General features: G+C 57.2%; 2 pseudogenes; both read left to right on the top strand.

Annotated features, from left to right (window-relative positions):
- The first annotated feature begins 1,358 nt into the window (after window positions 1-1,358).
- Window positions 1,359-3,917, top strand: LOC148183001 (protocadherin gamma-B5 pseudogene; annotated as a pseudogene).
- A 1,634-nt stretch (window positions 3,918-5,551) lies between these two features.
- LOC102104072 (protocadherin gamma-A2 pseudogene) lies at window positions 5,552-10,453 on the top strand (annotated as a pseudogene).
- Window positions 10,454-11,139: the final 686 nt, after the last annotated feature.

Below are 11,139 nucleotides of genomic sequence, written 5' to 3'. Positions count from 1 at the left end.
CCTGGATGGAACAGAACATGTGATAAGGACACAGAGGAGATTCCCTGGAAGCCAGTGGTTTGATGAGTCATTCTCCATTGGATGACCGCTAATCTTTCAGTGTGGATGTTTATCATTTGTGTGCCTTGGAATCCTTCAGTTCCTTCTCATACCGGTGGTGAGCAGAGAAATGTCCACTCTTTTCAGCAGGCCCAGTGGTCATATGGCAGCAGACAAGTGTTATAAATTAAGGGAAGAGAGGGTTTGATTAGGAGAAAGGTTTACAATGTTGGTTGTGAGAAAATGGAACGCATTGGTCAGAGATCTTTTGGATATGTGTCAGACATTCAAGTGTAGCAGGAAATGCTCCTGCTTATCCCAGAGGTCTGGATTAAATGACCTTTGAAATATGTCGAAATGGGAAACTGGAAACATTTTTTTAATCTATGAAGGACTCAGCGTTGCTTTGCACTTTTCACTGTCAGACATTCAGATATGGAGATGGAGATGAAAAAGCTTTATGAGTCAGAAACAAAAGACTAAATGTTATTTTTCAATCTTGGCATACGGGTTGCTTACATTGTTTTAGGCTATATCACATATTGCTATATCTATATCACATATTACTTCATTCCAGGTCATGAAGGACAATTCAAGATATGAAGCAACAGTGCAGAAAATCTCTAGAAATATTCCTTGTATTATCGTTTATTGCTGCAACTAAAAATGTGTCACGATTTTATTGAGAGCAGGTGAATTCCGGTATTAAGTGATGAGCCATGAATATTTGGTACTGAGTGTTCAAAGCAATTGTTTTGCGAGTGAAAAGAATGGCCTAAGATCACATCGTGGATAGAATGGGGTTGTAGTGGAATGGAGCAGGAGCTTGTGTGCTCGGTGTTTGCAGCGTAGGAGCGAGGCCGGAGGCGGTGCAGCCGCTGAGGCCCGGCCCAAGGCGGGCCCCGTTGAGCGCGGCCATCGGGCGGCTGCAGTGGCGTGGCGGCGCCTCCGGGTGCCGCTGTTGGCCGCCGCCTGCCGGCGCCGGGGCCGGCGCCGCCGCCGCCGCCGCAGCGTCCTGCCCCCGCAGGCTGCTCGCTCGGCCGGCACCGGCCAGAGCGGCAGCGGCAGCGGCAGCAGCAGCGGCGAGAGGCGGCGAGAGTCGGCTTTGGTGCGGCTTTGGTGCGGCTTTGGTGGCGAGAGGCGGCGAGAGGCGGCTTTGGTGCGTCGCTTGTCGGGGAGCAGCGGCGTCCTTGTGGGGCCGAGCGCGCTGGCTTTGGTGCGGCGGCCCGTGCGCTGTGTGGCGAGAGCGGCTGGAAGGGAGGCAGGGCAGCGGCAGGAGGCAGGAGCTTGACGAGCGGTGGCGGCGGCGGCGGGCGAGAATGGCGGTGAGGCGGCGGCAGAGGCGCGGGCCGGGCGGCGGGCGAGCGCTGCTGGCCGCGGTGCTGCTGTGCGTGTGGTGGCGGGCGGCGGCCGAGCGGCTCCGCTACGCCATCCCCGAGGAGTTGGGCAGAGGCTCGCTCGTGGGGCCGCTGGCGCGGGACCTGGGGCTCAGCGCGGACGAGCTGCCGGTGCGCAAGCTGCGAGTGGCGTCTTCCGGGAAAAAAAAGCTGAACTACTTCACGGTGAATGAGGAGAACGGCAACCTGTACGTGAACGAGAGGCTGGACAGGGAGGAGATGTGCGGCGAGTCGGCGTCCTGTTCTGTCAGCTTCGAGGTGCTGGTGCAGAACCCTCTGAACGTTTTCCGCGTCGAAGTTGATATCGAGGACGTGAATGACAACGCACCGCGATTTCTGCGAAACAAATTTCAGCTGGAGATCAATGAGTTCACCTCTCCCGGTGCCCGGTTTTACTTGGGCATGGCAGAGGATCCGGATGTGGGCAGTAACTCGCTGCAACGCTACGAACTGGAGGCCAACAGGTACTTCACGGTGGAGGTAAAAGACAGCCAAGACGGCAGCAAATCTGCGGAGCTGGTTCTGCGCCACTCACTTGACAGGGAGAGCGAGCCCAGCCTGCGTCTGCTGCTGACGGCGCTGGATGGCGGAGACCCGCCCCGGACTGGCACCGCCCAGCTCTGGATCAACGTCACCGATGCAAATGACAACCCTCCTGTGTTCGCGCAGGATCGGTACCGGGTCAGCCTGCGAGAGGACACTCCTCCGGGATTCGCGGTGCTGAACGTCTCTGCCTCCGATGCTGACGCCGGTACAAATGCCCACATCACCTACGGCTTCGGGGAAATGCCGGCCAAGGTGCTTCAGAAATTCACGGTGGATGCCGAGAGAGGGACGATCACGCTGCAGGAGGCACTGGACTTCGAGGACACGCGCACGTTCAGCCTGGCTGTGGAGGCAACAGACGGAGGCGGTTTGGTGGCGCACTGCAAGGTGGAGGTGGAGGTGCTGGACGTGAATGACAATCCTCCGGAGATCACCATTCTATCCCTGTCCAGTCCCGTGCCCGAGGACGCAACTGTCGGCACCGTGGTGGCCCTGCTGAATGTGCACGATCCTGATTCATCGGAGAACGGTCAGGTGTCGTGCGAGCTGTCGGGGGAGGCGGCGCTGTCGCTGGTGGCGTCGTCGGGCGGCTCGTACAAGGTGGTGACGGCGAGCGCGCTGGACCGCGAGCAGGCGTCGGAGCAGCGCGTGACGGTGGTGGCCCGGGACCGGGGCAGGCCGTCGCTGTGGAGCAGCAGGGAGGTGGTGCTGGAGGTGTCGGACGTGAACGACAACGCGCCGGTGTTCGAGGAGGCGGCGTACAGCGCGTACGTGGCGGAGAACAACGCGGCGGGCGCGCTGGTGCTGCGCGTGCAGGCGCGGGACGCGGACGCGGGCGCCAACGGGCGCGTGAGCTACTGGCTGGCGGGCGGCAGCGCGGGCGCGGCGGGCGCGGCGCCGCTGGTGTCGGTGGAGGCGCGGAGCGGCGCGCTGTACGCGCAGCGCTCCTTCGACTACGAGCAGTGCCGCGAGTTCGCGGTGGCCGTGCGGGCGCAGGACGGCGGCGCGCCGGCGCGCAGCTCCACGGCCACGGTGCGCGTCTTCGTGCTGGACCGCAACGACAACGCGCCGCGGGTGCTCTGGCCGACGGCGGCGGCGGCAGGGGCCACGGCGGCAACGGGAGGGGCGGCGGGAGGGGCGGCGTCGTCTCCGTTTGAGGTGGTTCCGCGCTCGGCCGAGGCCGGCTACCTGGTGGCCAAGGTGGTGGCGGTGGACGCGGACGCGGGGCGCAACGCGTGGCTGTCGTACGAGCTGGTGCAGGCGTCGGAGCCGGCGCTGTCCCGCGGGGGCCGGCACACGGGCGGGGTGCGCACGGCGCGCGCCGTGCCCGAGCGGGACGCGGCCAAGCAGCGTGTGGTGGCCGTGGTGAAGGACCACGGGCAGCCGGCGCTGTCGGCCACGGCCACGCTGCACGTGGTGCTGGCCGAGAGCTTGCAGGAGGCGCTGCCGGAGCTGAGCGAGCGGCCGGCGGGCGCCGAGGCGGAGGCGGCGGCGGCGGCGGCCGAGCTGCAGTTCTACCTGGTGCTGGCGCTGGCGCTGCTGTCGGCGCTCTTGGTGCTGAGCGTGGCGCTGGCCGTGGTGGCGCGGCTGCGCCGGGCCGGGCCGCCCGCCGTGCTGCGCTGCCTGGGCGCGCAGCGCTTCTCGCTGGCCGGCGCCTCCTACCCGGCCGACTTCTGCGAGGGCACCTTGCCCTACTCCTACAACCTGTGCGTGCCGCCGCCGGCCCGCGCCGTGCCCGAGGCCGCTTGGCCGCCGCCGCTGCCGGTGCCGCCGGTGCCGTCGGTGCCCGTCCTGTCGGCGGAGGAGCTTCTGGGCGGCGATTCCTGCGAGAAGCCGAGCCCGAGCAGTAACGTCGTCGTGGGAGAGCCGCCCGCCGATGCTGGTGAACTTCAGGTGTGTAAAGCGTCAGCTCCTTCTGCTTTTAAAAGTTTCTGAAACATCGTTCATATTTTCCGGGTATTCTCTGCGTGGTGTCAGTGGGACTCGTCGTTTCTGTTTCTATGTAGTGGCAGAAGTTTTTCATTTTATTCTCGGTAGAAGATTCAGCTTAATGGCTTTGTTTATGGCTCTCCTTTTTGCTCGTGGCAATTTTTCTCAGTGTTTCTCTGTGTTTCCTGAGATTGAAGTTTTTGTTTTGTGAGTTGCACAGTTCCGTCTCCGTGATGGAGTGAATTAAGGAACGGGCAATGCCCCGCTCATGGTAGAGGAGGAAGCACTTGGTGCTTCCTTGGTCACAGGTTCAGCTTCAGTCACGTGGTTTTGTCTTTAGCACTTTTGAGCTCTATCAGTTGCAGTGTGTTCGCAGTACAGCATGCACATTGGTATTCTGTGGAAGGAGAATGGCTCATTGTCCATGAGGGGGTCGAGGAAAAAGGAAAAAATCATTGACAGCGGGTGTTGGAGCTTTCGTCCTTCCTGACTGCTTTGTTTAGTAAAGCTATGCTTGGAACTCGTGTAGAGCTTTACACAAACCCGTTCGTTAAACTTTGCGTTCTCCCGGTTTGATTTAGAAGGGAAACGAAACTGGGAAGCTCCGTTGTCCATGCTGGGTGAAAAAAGCGATTGTTGCCCTTCTATGGGGGGATTGTAGTAGTGAGACTGGATGGCTTCTTTTTATGCATCCTAGCTGGCAGTTCTCTGTTTTGCCCTTCATGATCTTTATTTCATATGCTTGTGATAGGCTTGAATGATTTTTGTGTCAGAGATTTTGATTTTTCTATCCTTTTCTCACAAAGATGTTGGGGGTTTCAGGAGAACTCGGTGTATCGGGAACAGCAAATATCTGAAATTCTGTTGGCTAGGAGAGATATCTGAGATACAGAGGGATCACATATGAGGGAGATTTCCCAGATGACGATTTAGGCACTTGAATCAATCAAATTTACGTTTTGATTACTAGTCAGAAACGTTTCAAAATCACAGTTGTATTTTTTCCTGTGTTCTATAATTCCTTTCTTGGAAACACATCGTATCAGACTGGTTAAGAAATGCATAAATTAAGTTTACTAATGAGCTTAAATTCTTTACACGTTGATTTCAGAATAAAAGAAACCTAGAATGAATTGATGAAACGTAAACCTCTGTTATCTAATGAAACACTATGTTTGTTTTAGGAAGGCATGTGAAAGGTTTGAAATCCTGAAAGTTTTCTTTTAAGTGTTTTAGCTGCATGTTTATTTGTCCCGGTTATTCAATTCTATAACAATTAGGTCTCTGACGTGAAGAAGCATGCAATTGCTCTCGTCCCGCTTGTGTTAATGAACCTGATAGCTGTGTTTATTCGGGATATGGAATCCTCCCGTTTCTTCTCTGAATGCCTGATGTTGAACATGCTCTTGAACAAAAAGGATAAGACTAACCACAAGCAACAGGGTAAAATACGAAAAATGTGTTTGAATTTACATAAAATTCCATTAGTAAGTGCTTAGTGTCCCGTGCGGTTAAAGAACCGCGCTCACGGAATATCTCTGCCTTCCTCCCGATCGCGATGCCCTAGAGGGTCAAAGGCGAGAGGGGCTGGAGAAAAGCGGAGGCAAGAGATGGGTGCGGGACGGAAAGCGGCGTGTGGGTGGCGAGTGGTCCCTGTTTGTAGGCAGGCAGGGCGGGCAGCGCTCGGTGGCTGCAGTGCCGGGAGGAGGCTGCGGGCGCCGCTGTTGACCGAGAGGAGCGAGAGGAGGATCGGAGCGCTGCCGGCAGCCCCGCCCGCTGCGGCCAGGCTGGATCGCAGCTCGATCGCTGGATTGGTGGGTGGGCAGCCCGGGCGGCGGTGTGCGATCGTCCTGCCGGTGCGGATCCGTGCGGCGGAGAGGCGGCGGAGGCTGGGGCAGGGCCCGGGAGCGGAGAGGCCGGTGGGAAAGGTCAGCAAGCGCTGGGAGCTGAGCAGCAGCGGCAGCGGGGAGCTAAGTTGGCGGAGATGAGCTGGGCGGGGAGGCGCTGGGGCCGGCGGCAGCGAGCTGTGCTCTGGGCCGTCCTGCTGGCGGCGTGGGAGGCGGCGTGGGGGCAGCTGCGCTACTCGGTGCCCGAGGAGCTGCCCAAGGGCTCGTTCGTGGGCGACGTGGCCAAGGACCTGGGGCTGCAGCTGCCGGCGCCTGGCGACAGCGGCGTTCGCATTGTAGAAAGAGGTCAGACGCAGTATTTCACTGTGCACGGGAAGACGGGACATTTAGTGACGGCGGAGAGGATCGACAGAGAGCAGCTGTGCCGGCTGGTGGAGAAATGCGTGCTGCGCTGTGAGCTGATCGTGGAGGGGGAAATGAAAGTTTACCGAATCGAAGTGGAGATTACGGATATTAACGACAACGCACCCAGCTTTAAAGAAAGCGAGTTTGAGGAGAGGATTAGCGAAATGACAGCTCAAGGGGCACGGTTTCCCCTGGCCAGGGCTCACGACCCGGACTCTGGACGAAACTCCCTGCAGAGCTACGAGCTGAGCGGTGACGAGCACTTCTCGCTGGCCGTGCAGGCGGGCCCCGGCGGCGATCAGCGTCCCGAGCTGGTGCTGGCCAAGGCGCTGGACCGGGAGGAGGCGGCGTTTCACGAGCTGGTGCTGAAGGCGATGGACGGCGGCGATCCGGCACGGACGGGCACGGCTCGGATCCGTGTGACCGTGGTGGACGCGAACGACAACGCGCCCGTGTTCAGCCAGGCGGAGTACACGGTGCGTGTGCCCGAGGACGTGCCCGTGGGCTCTGTCCTCGTCACCATCACGGCCACGGACGCCGACGAGGGGCTGTACGGAGAAATTAAATACTCCTTGAAGAAAGAGGCGGGCACGGCTATTTTCCAGCTGGACTCTGAGAGTGGAGCGATCACTCTGCTGCAGAGCCTGGACTATGAGGAAGGCCGTTTTTACGAACTGGAGGTGCAGGCACGGGACAGAGGACAGCTTTTCGACACTGCCAAAATCGCGATCACTGTCACAGACATAAATGATAACGCACCTGTGATTTCTGTGCGGTCAGCGCTGACTGAGATTTCTGAGGATGCGCCATCGGGGTCAGTGGTCGCCCTGCTCCATTTGTATGATCAAGACTCGGGAGCCAACGGCGAGGTTCGGTGCTCGCTTGACACGCGCTTGCCTTTCCGGCTGGAGAAGTCATTCGATAATTACTACCGCGTGGTGACAGCGAGAGAGCTGGACCGGGAGCAGGTGTCGGAGTACAACGTGACGGTGCGAGCGGCCGACGGCGGGTCGCCGGCGCTGCAGAGCAGCGCGGTGCTGGCGCTGCGGGTGCTGGACGTGAACGACAACGCGCCGGTGTTCGCGGAGGAGCGCTACAGCGCGCGCGTGTGGGAGAACAACGCGGCGGGCGCGCTGGTGCTGACGGTGCGCGCCACGGACGCGGACTGGGGGCAGAACGCGCGCGTGCGGTACCGGCTGGCGGAGGGGCGGGTGCGGGGCGCGGCGCTGTCGTCGTACGTGTCGGTGCAGGCGGAGACGGGCGCGCTGTACGCGCTGCGCTCCTGGGACTACGAGGAGGTGCGCGAGCTGCGGCTGTGGGTGCGTGCGGAGGACGGCGGCGCGCCGGCGCTGAGCAGCAACGTGTCGGTGGGGCTGGTGATCGTGGACGAGAACGACAACGCGCCGCAGGTGCTGTACCCGCCGCCGCTGTCTCGGGCGGCGGGCTCGGGCGGCGCGTGGTCGGGCGTGGAGCTGGCGCCGCGCTGGTCGGAGCCCGGCGCGCTGGTGGCCAAGGTGGTGGCGGTGGACGCGGACGCGGGGCAGAACGCGTGGCTGTCGTACGAGCTGGCCAAGGCGACGGAGCCGGGGCTGTTCCGCGTGGGGCTGCACAGCGGCGAGGTGCGCACGGCGCGCTCGCCGCTGGCCCGCGACGCGGCGCGCCAGGGCCTGGTGGTGCTGGTGAAGGACCACGGGCGGCCGGCGCTGTCGGCCACGGCCACGCTGAGCGTGCTGCTGGCCGAGAGCGGGGCCGAGCTGCTGGCCGACCGGGGCAGCGCGGCCGAGGCGGCGGCGCCGGGCGAGCCGGCCGGCAGCCTGACGCGCTGGCTCGTGCTGGCCGTGGCCGCCGTGTCGTGCCTCTTCCTCGCCTTCCTGCTGCTGCTGCTGGCGCTGCGCCTGCGCCGCTGGCGCCGCCAGCACCTGCTGCCGGCCCAGAGCGGCGCCTTGCGCGGCGTGCCCGTGTCGCACTTCGTGGGCATCGACGGCGTGCGCGCCTTCCTGCAGTCCTACTCGCACGACGTGTCGCTCACGGCCGACTCGCGCAAGAGCCAGCTGCGCTTCTCGGCCGCCAGCTGCTGCGACACCCTCCCGGCGCGGCCTCTGCCCGACGAGCCCGCGCCGCTGCTCGGGGACGAGGACCCTGCCGCCGCCCTGCCCGCGGATCCCGCCGCTCCCTCGGTGAGTTGCTCTGGGCACGTTTTCTCCGACACCCGTGCTTTCTGCTGCTGCTCCCGTGTCCTTTCCCCGCGCTGTTCTCTGCCTTGCCTTGGAGATTTTGCTTCCAAGCGAGGTCGAGTTTCCCTCGGTGACGTTCTTATGGCTGGTGCCCGTTGGTGTCGTTCTTTGGACATGGGCTCTGTCGTCAGCCTTGCAGTTAGTGGAGAAGGAAGGAGGGAGAAGGCTGCTGCTGGCAGGCTGTTCGTTAGATCGTGAGTTTGGTTATTTTTCAGGTTGGAGGTGTTTTCCCCCCATGTCCCCTGTGCTGTGTAGAATGAGTGTTGCTGTTATTGTTAGATCTTCTGAAGTGATTTATGTCGTTATGAGGTAATCCAGTTTTTTATGAGGCTCATGTGACTTCCCAACTGCACCAGTGCATGAATAGGTTGAATGTGTCTTGATCAACATGCTGATGGCTTTGCGTGGAACTTCTCTGCACTTTGTTCTCAGACTTTAGTATTCTGTATGGTACATAGTGGAGGTTTGAGGGAAAAGTCTTTGTGTCATCCATGCTTTGATCTTTGTCCCCAGCAGAGGATTTGGCCTGGCAAGAAGTGTTCCTTGATGATGTCTGTGTGCCCGTTATGAAGATGAAGGATCCTCTTAGAAGTTGTGGCTCTTTGAAAAGGCTGTGGGTGTATGTATGTGCAGGAGGAAATGCAAGAGGAAATGGCAGAACTGCTTTGTTTCATTTTTGTTTTTGAATGTAGAGCTATTAGAAATGGATCAGGATGAGCCCTGGCTGTAAAATATTTGTCATGGCAAGAGAATTGGCTGGATGGGAAAGGAGAGATTCAATTTGCAGCAGGAGATAGAAGGTGGGCATAATTCCCGCTGTGCAGATATTCACTGAGTCAGTCTCTCTTGGAAGACTGCTTGGCTTTTCCTTTTAGAGCTATGAAGTCTCTTCCCAGAACTTGAGTGAGCAGGCAAATGTCACTTCCATAGTGCAGAGGTGGAAAGATGGCTGTGTGAAATTGGTGGTGTGAAGAGAAATGGTGTGGGGAACTGGGCCTCCAGTGTCACGTGTTTTGAAGATGTGTGGGTGAAAGAAGCCCATGGATGATGGGAAGGGTTGGGAATTGGAGTTGTGTGAGCTGTGCATGAATGTCTGCTGCAAGCCTGAAGGGAATGTTTTCCTCCATTCCCTGTCCAGTTCCTGTCTCCAGCATGAACCAAGATGGGGTTTTTCCTGTGAATGTCATTGTCTAGAAGATCTGTGTAGCAGGTGGATGGAGAACCCTGGGAGGTTCTGACAAAGTATTTGCATCCCATCATAATTGTGTCACTGAAAAGCTTCACTTTGTGCTTATGGAAGACGCTGTATGGGAAGAGTAAGCAATGTCTTCAGTGCCTGTAAACAACGTTATTGATCATCTCCTGTGAGTTACAAAACCCAAAAGAATGTTGTGAGCTCTTCAGTCCTGCAGGTGTCAACTTTCTGTCAACCTCTTCTGATGATCTGAAGATGGATCTTTCATGTTTAGGGGTGAAAAGAGAAAGACTTTCAAAGGCAGGTTTCTGGAAAATGTCTCTGTAAGAAATGCTTTTTCTTGTCCCATGGCTTGGGTGAGAAGTCAAATATTATCCATGGTCAGAGGATCCTGTGTGAGCCAGTTTCCTTTTGGTGGAGTCTGTGTAAATTCTGAAGATCTGTGATAAGCATATGAGCTGTGAAGGGTTATTGGGGAGTGTTGGGGATGTGGTGTGTGAGGAGGTAGTGGAGGAGACATGGCATGTGTTGTGTTGATGCCCAGGGCTATTGCTGGCCTGATGAAAATGAGTCAGGAGGAGTCTCCTGATTTGATCTTGTGTGGTTTGGACTCAAATGGCGCAGTTTGTGTTCCATATTGTGTTGCATCAAGAGTGGTGGTCACATATTTTGTGAGGAGTGCATGTGGTGAAGAATGGTGATGTTGTCTTTGAGGTGATGCTTGGATGGCTGGGTCTTTGCCAGAGCTGCTGAAAACTGATGTCCTCTGTAACATTTTACAATTGTTTAAAGATTTGGGAGAAACAGCATAACCTTAGTTTTGATGGTTGGGATTTGAGAATCTGTGCACACAAATTTTCTTCAAATGATGTCTGTATTCAATCTTTGCTTTCATGTTCTGTTTGGAGAGAGAGAAGAAGTCTGTCTATGCAGAGACATGGCCGGTGCTGGAGTTCAGTGTGATATAGTTCCAAATGAATGAATGAATGGTGTCAAGGTCTGTTTGTCCTAGTAGCTGGATGAGTCTGAGAGCTGTGGTTCCAAGGTATTTCTTTGTCTTCCTATGCAAGGAAATGAGTGTCTGGTGTCTGTGTAGTGAGCTCCTGTGTGAGGCCTCATGTGCATTAGTTACAATTGAGTTTCCTGTGTTGTGTATGTGGTACAGTTGAGACAATCTGAAATGTGAGGCCATGATGGATACTCTGCTGGTGTTTTCCCATTCTTGGCTTGGTTGATCCAGTTTTTTGGAATGATTTGTCTGGGTTGATTTGGGTTGCTTCTTTTGACTGGTTGTATTTTTTTGTCAAGGAGTGACGTTGATCCTCAACAAGAACTTGTTGCCTTCTGATGTTTCCTTGCCTTCATTCATGGTTTGGGTTCTTCTGTGAGGTCGTTTTTTCTCATTTTGTTTTTTCTTGATTGTCTCTGCATATTGGTGTACTTACTGTTATCAACAACCTATCCATTTTTCAGTCTGATGTGTGTTAATATCTCTTGCTCTTGTTCAGTGGGAGTGGAAGGCAGGAGGTATGAGAGTGACTTTGTGT

Source organism: Pseudopodoces humilis, chromosome 17, assembly GCF_049639895.1.
Source record: "Pseudopodoces humilis isolate 2021_Gansu_Grassland_sample_001 chromosome 17, ASM4963989v1, whole genome shotgun sequence".
Lineage (NCBI taxonomy): Eukaryota > Metazoa > Chordata > Aves > Passeriformes > Paridae > Pseudopodoces > Pseudopodoces humilis.
The sequence above is the reverse complement of the archived record's forward strand: the minus strand, read 5'-3'. Positions and strand labels throughout refer to the sequence as shown.